The sequence below is a fragment of the Amblyomma mixtum genome, chromosome 9 (assembly GCF_055824585.1).
Source record: "Amblyomma mixtum isolate Tamu chromosome 9, ASM5582458v1, whole genome shotgun sequence".
Taxonomy (NCBI): Eukaryota; Metazoa; Arthropoda; class Arachnida; order Ixodida; family Ixodidae; genus Amblyomma; species Amblyomma mixtum.
This window is the reverse complement of record NC_143020.1, coordinates 79,771,501-79,778,516: the sequence shown is the minus strand read 5'-3', so window position 1 is coordinate 79,778,516 and position 7,016 is coordinate 79,771,501. Positions and strand designations below refer to the sequence as shown.

Below are 7,016 nucleotides of genomic sequence, written 5' to 3'. Positions count from 1 at the left end.
TAAGGCTCCACAACGTGCTTCGAAGCGAACGACGTGGAAGCTTTGAGTTTACTAAAAAATATTACTAAACAGTAAGTGAGCAACGCAAAGGCATCACTAGGTGCGGTAGAACGTTTTCCCTTTTTTGCAGCAGCAGCAGAGAGCAACAAAAGCAATCATAATCATCATCATCATCAGCCTGACTACTCCAAATGCAAGGCATAGGCCTCTCCCATGTCTCTCCAATTAACCCTGTCCTTCGCCAGCCGCGGCCACCATGTTCCCGAAAATTTCTTAATCTCATCCGCCCACCTAATTTTCTGCCGCCCCCTGCTATGCTTGCCTTCTCTTGTAATCCGCTCCGTCACCCTTAAGGACCAGCGGTTATCTTGCCTTCGCATTACATGCCCTGCCCAATCCCACTTCTTCCTCTTGGTTTCAACTAGAATATCATTAACCCGCGTTTGTTCCCTCACCCACTCCGCCCGCTTCCGATCTCTTAACGTTACACCTATCATTTTTCTTTTACCAAAGCTCGCTGCGCTGTCCTTAACTTAAGCTTAACCCTCTTTGTTAGCCTCCACGTTTCTGCCCCACAGGTCAGTACCGGTAAGATACAGCTGTTGTAGACTTTTCTACAACAAAAGCAATAACGAGGGCAAAAATATTGTTCCGTAATACGAGTCAAACAGTATCTGCCATTTCTCCTGTTCTTCTATTTTTCTTTTTTTCAGGTAAGTATACGACGCGCACGGCAAACTCATACACACACTGCTTCGCAGATGCTCCCGTCACGGGAGCCGTCCGACGACGCTCGTAGAAAGGAGAGCCCGTAGATACGAAAGTATACGGATTCCGATAACTTGTTGAGAAGGGATCGCTGCAATGGACCTTATCAGCTCCGGGCTCTCTGTCGGCACACTTTTCGACGCTCTTCGAGGTGCTCGCTGGAAAATGACATGAGATGGCAGTCCGCATGTCCAGACAATATTTATGAAATAATTAGTTGTGCAATAGGAGCAACCTGTATGGGCAGTTGGATAGTTAATTTTAAGAAAAACTCTAGATACAATACCAATATTCGCAGCAAATAAGACTTTTTGGTTTGCTTTACTGAGGTTTAACGTCCCAAAGCGACTCAGGCTATGAGGGACACCGTAGTGAAGGGCTCCAGAAATTTGGACCACCTGGTGTAATTTAACGTGCACTCACATCGCACAGTACACGGGCCTCCAGAATTTCGCCTCCATCGAAATTCGACCGCCGCTACCGGTATCGAACCCGCGTCTTTCGGGTCAACAGCCGAGCGGTATAACCACTTAGCCACCGTGGCGCCTAATAACAGTTTTTGCATTTACGAATACAGAATATTAGTAAGAAATTTATTAATATCACGAAGCTCTGGCTCATAAAGGCTTGGTCATGCGTTGTTCAAGCCATTATTATTGCTATTTAGATATCGTAAACCCTCGTCATAAAGTTTACTGTAATGAGCCAATACAGTCGAGAAAACAACAGCCACCGATGAGCAAAAATTTTTGCGCAGTTTCTGTAGCTACCACCGAAAAAGTGAGATACTAATTCATCAAACTGAATAATAATAATAATAATAATAATAATAATAATAATAATAATAATAATAATAATAATAATAATAATAATAATAATAATAATGATGATGATAATAATAATAATAATAAAAATCATCAAAGTGAAATACTAACATGACACATCAGCACATATTTCAAGAACAGAAAACCACCGAGGAGCTTATCGCAACACCGCAACGCAAAGCATATCTCAAATGGGACGCCAGCAACATGCGATTACACAAAGAAGGCAGAGCTGCTGTCAGAGAACAACAAAAGCTAACAAAAAAAAAACATGCGTGTGGGCTCTTACCGTGCGCTTCAACGATGCACGGTGATCACCTTGAGGTCACAAAACCTGTCATATACGCATTAAGCCTTTCCGCATACTGGGTAATCTAGAGCCCGGTGATTCAGCCAGATTTCACGATGTGACAGGCACGCGGAGCACCTAGCAGAGGACGCGATCATTTTGTACCGGGCGTGGCACGGTTACTGGCCACGAATCCCGGCTTTTTCGTTCACCCTTTCGCCGTTTTGCAAGCGCTCAAACGTCAACCGGCAGTGCCGTACAGTAGTGGGCATCCAGTGGCATTACGTCCCGCGAGCATCTCGCCTGGTTAAATCCAGGAAGCTCGGGAAAGAATCAATAACAAATGCTGCGCTAGTTAGACGTTGCCTACGGCGGGGATGAGACGGCGCTAGGAGCGACCTACATCGATTCCCGCAGCGACGCAGGGTATCTATCGTTTGTCCCCCAAGGCGGTGCCGAACTAAAAGACATCAGGCCTGGTGAATCTTCACAAAAAAAAAAATGAAAAAGCACAGGGACGAGTAGTTAGGAAGCGTTGTGTCCGTAATCTCCGCTTTTTTTTTTTTCCACTTCTTTCTCCTCGTCGGTGGCTGTGCTGTCCTCCTTGTGCGGCCTTTGTCATCTTTGTGTGTTCCCAGCGTCGATCCACCAGTGCTTTCTTTCTGGTCTTCGGACGAGCCGCGCAGTTATTATACCGCCACCGAACGCGGTATTAGACAACAAAGCCTCCGTCATTATAACCACCCTCGATCGCGGAGTTTTACCACCGACGCTCTTCAGAAGCTCACAGCCGAAACACGTTTTCCGCGACACATCTCTGCAAACGGTTATTACACGCCGGGTCCGATGTGTACGTTTTCGATGCGCAGAAAGTCGTCCCCCCCCCCCCCCCCCCCAACCCTTTAGAAGGAAGGGGGGGGGGGGGGGGGGGCAAACAGAAGGCTACGTTGAATTTGCATCGCTGACCACCGCGTAGTTCGCCCGCCTCTCGCACGCACCGGCGAAGTTCGGAGAAGCGGGATAATTAGGTAATGGCCAACCAAGCTATATACGACACAAGGCAACCGGTAAGAACAGGAACCTCGTCTTTGCTTCTAACGACGCCGGCACGGCGAACGCCTTCTGGTCGCCTTCGCCAGGCAAGCAAAGTGCGTATAGGCGCCGGTCGCACCGACCTCTTCAATCAAACGCGTTTCACACTCCCGTGCGTATATGGGACGGAGGGAAAAAAAGCATGCACGCAAAAAAGAAAAAAAAAAGCCGCAAACGCGATTGGCCCCAATTTCCCGCGCAAAAACCTCGGTCAGTTCGCGCTTTGATTTCCCTAGGGCCAAAAAAAAAATAAAAGAAACAGGTCGAGAAGTCCGCGCTCCGTTTTATGAGTGCGCTCGTGCTACCGTTTACTTAAAGCTCGGACAAAAAAAAAAAAAAAAACTTTGAAACAATAGTACGGAAACCGGTTTTCGATTTACTGGTCAGGTTCTAAAGCACAGTTATTCGATCTGCAATTACTGTATCCTCCTATTTTTCTTTCTCATTATCATTCTCTCGACGCACTTATTTCTTAGACTGCTTTGTGAAAGGTTATTCGCAGTCAGTCTGCGACATATTAAAACGTCGCAATTGACAGACGTAGTACGACAGCGGGCAAAATATTAAAATTTAAATTATCTTTTTACTGAAACAAATAATGACATTTCCGCGATTTCCTCACAGAAATTGCGTACCTTGTTTGTATAACCTGTTTATTTATTTTTTTTTCCGCGCTTTGATGTTGACGTGTACGCCTTCGCCGCACGCTGCTGCGCTACTGTGTATGCTTGGAGGTCAGGACTCCTCAAGCTGTTTTTTCAGCTTTTTACCTGCCCTCCTCGCAACATTCCTTTTCTGTTGCGGAATAAAATTTCAATTTCAATATAAGCGCCGATTCTTTTCTGCAAAAAAAGGCGCATTCAGTCAAAGCGAACGTTTTCTCTACGGCTAGTGCATCCAAAGTCAATACACGGATTTTTTTTTTTCCACAGATAGTGGATACAGAGATAATAAGCGAATTTGCTACGTGGACAGTGCATCCACATCTAATATGCTTCCTCCACAAATAGGGCATCCACAGCTAATAAGTGAATCCCTTCTCCGCGGCAACTCGACAACTAATAAGCGGATGTTTCCACAACGGATAGTGCATCCACAGATAATAAGCGACTGTCTCCTTCATAGATAGTATGCGTCCACAACCAATAAGCGAGTGTTTTCTCCGCTGACAGTGCATCACAACCAATGAGCGAATGTTTCTTCCACAGACAGAGCATCGGCAGCCAATACGCGACTGTTTTTCTGCACAGACAGTGGATCTGCACACAATAAGCGAATGTTTTCCCCGCGGATAGCGCATCTGCGGCAAATAAATTTCCGCCACGATAGTGCATCCGCAGCTATAATAAGCGAATGTTCCCAGCTCGAACGGTGCGTCCACAGCCAATAAGCTAATCTTTTCTACGCAGACGGTTATAGGCATAAGTCAGTGTTTCCTCCGCCGATTGTGCACCCAAAGCTAATCAACGAACGTTTTCTCCACGTATAATGGTAACACTTATTAACGTGAAACCCTTTCCTTATTGGTTCATACTGTCGTCCGTTAACAAAGCGTGTTACACGCGTTGAACTCGGTAACTAAACAAGACAGAGGAAAACCAATGGTTACTTCAGGTAGAGGAAGAAAACATGAACTTAGAAGCCAAGTTTGATGACTGTAGATTAATTAGTTAATCAATTATAGGCAAAAATGTCGAAATTGCATCGAAATAGCCACGGGAACGGTGTGACTTCACATCCACCCGAAGTCGTCACGGCAGAGTGAAAATTGTGACAGAATAGTCGGAAAACCGCCGAATTTGTGTCAAATTAGATGGAAAAAATGTGTAGTTAAGCGTAAATAACACTTCGGATCCCCGAACGGTGTGACGTCATATCCACCGGAAGTCGTCACGGCATAGTGTCCTCGGCTTTCGCCTCTCAACACTGTGGTTGCCAAAGTGTCCTCGCAATTTTTTGCAGCGCGGCTGCAAAAAGTACCTCAAGTTGAGCGCCGATGCTTGTTCGGGAACAGGTAACGGCGCGCCGTCTCAAGCACGGCGTCAATACACACACTCTTCGGAGCAGCTTGCACTCGTACTGCGCTCCCCTTCAGATAGGAATGCGCACTCATCCACCGAGATTGGAACGTTAGACTTCGCACTCGTGATGCGAACGTACCTCTCCAACGCAATCTGACCTGCTGATCCGCCTCTGACGCGGAACTTGCGTCGTCCAAGAGACACGATTACGCAACCAGGCGAAAAGTCACCCAGAAGCACTTGCGGGTAACAACGCTAAAGTAAAAAAAAGAAAGTGCTCAGCTGAAAGCCTCACCAACAGCATGCGCTTCTGGAAACTGCGACGCTCTCTGCCACTGAAAGAACGAGGGAATGAGTATATAAAGAAAGAAGGAAAAAAAAAAAAACCTCCAATGCCCGGTGTATCACGCAAGATGTAGGAACTTTAAAACTGTCAGCTTTTTTTATTATTTATATGCAAGCATAATGACACGATATTGGCAGTGTATTACGCAAACCGCATTTCCCAACATATTTCACAAAGCGAATTCAAAGCGTCACTGCCAGGGATATACAGACGCAAGAACACGTGCTACAAAACATCGGCCCTTTGCGCCGCAAGGTCAAGAATTTACTCCCACGTCTCCTGGTGACGAAATAATTTTGAATTTGCTATCGCTATGGAGTATGTTCCCGAGTACGTGGGCGCAGTTCTTACGATTTCAAAAGTCTGGGATTAGCTTAGTTTGTCCGTAAGAAGAGTTCTCGCAATAAACCTGCCAATTCGTAACTAACCGGCTTGTGTCCGCATCTTCGTTCCTTTGACCATACTACTGTACGCTATTAAGCACGTACCCGCCGCGGTGGCTCAGTGGTTAAGGCGTTCGGCTGCTGACCCGAAAGACGCGGGTTCGATCCCGGCCGCGGCGGCTGAATTTCAATGAAGGCGAAATTCTAGAGGCCCGTGTACTGTGCGATGTCAGTGCACGTTAGAGAACCCCAGGTGGTCGAAATTTCCGGAGCCCTCCACTAACGGCGTCCCTCATAGCCTGAGTTGCTTCGGGACGTTAAATCCCAATAAACCAAAGCAAACCAAACTATTAAGCACGTCACCCTACTGACTCCGATTTCCGCCACGAGGAGGAGAATTGCTTCAGCTTAAATTTTTTTATGCGGAAGTAATAGTTTTCACAAGAAAACATAAGCCTTCACTTTAGGTGCCTGAAATCTACGGCCCCGTAACAACAAATGATGAAAAATTCAAAATTTTTATCTGAGATATCCGTTACCTGGGGAATTAATAGTACAGGGGCAAGCCGTAAAATGCTCCCAGCTAAAGGAGTAAGCATTACACACGTCCTACGTCCGGAACTTCCTCGCCGAGCCGTCGGAGCCGAACGTAGAACGGGCTCGGTCCAATGGCTGTCACTAAACACAAAAGACAAGCTCCCGCTGGAAACGATGCATCCTTTCTCTCTCTCTCTCTCTCTCTCTCTCAGTAACGGCGCACAGTTCGCGCAAGCAGTGTCCGCTATACGCCACCGCTTAAACAAAGGACCGTTCCTTTTCCTTTTTCTTCTTTTTGTTCTTCTCTCACCATGCATACATTTTGTTTTTATTTGCTTTCCGAGGGCTAAGGTTAAAGAGCGAGGCGCGAAACAATGCGCTGACACCGCCGTCGACGCGCCGCGCACGCTCAACCGTTTCATGGCCGACAATGGCGGTCGCCGAACGCAGCTCCCCCTAGCGTGAAGGCGTCGCGCTGACGACAGAGAAGCCGCTTGTAGCGCCGCGGTGCGGCGCAGGCGTAAGTCACGGCGCGGAGCGCTCGCTAAGCCTTTTCTTTTTTTTTTTCAGCTCTCGTTTTTTCTTCCTTTTTGCGCGTTATTTCCGATTCCCCGCTTTTCTTTTTTGCATCGCTAAACAATGAACAAAAGAACGCGGCGAAGAACAAAAGAGCTGAACGCGAGGTGTGATGAGCCGACAAAACGTGAAAAGCGAGAAAAAAAAAAGTGAAATGAATGCGAGAAAACCGGGGCTTTG

The 7,016-nt window shown here is 46.8% G+C and overlaps 1 non-coding gene across 1 annotated transcript; it reads left to right on the top strand.

Annotated features, from left to right (window-relative positions):
• Window positions 1-5,830: 5,830 nt before the first annotated feature.
• TRNAS-GCU (transfer RNA serine (anticodon GCU)) lies at window positions 5,831-5,902 on the top strand. Its single transcript has one exon. It is a non-coding gene; the product is annotated as a tRNA-Ser (tRNA).
• The last annotated feature ends 1,114 nt before the right edge of the window (window positions 5,903-7,016 follow it).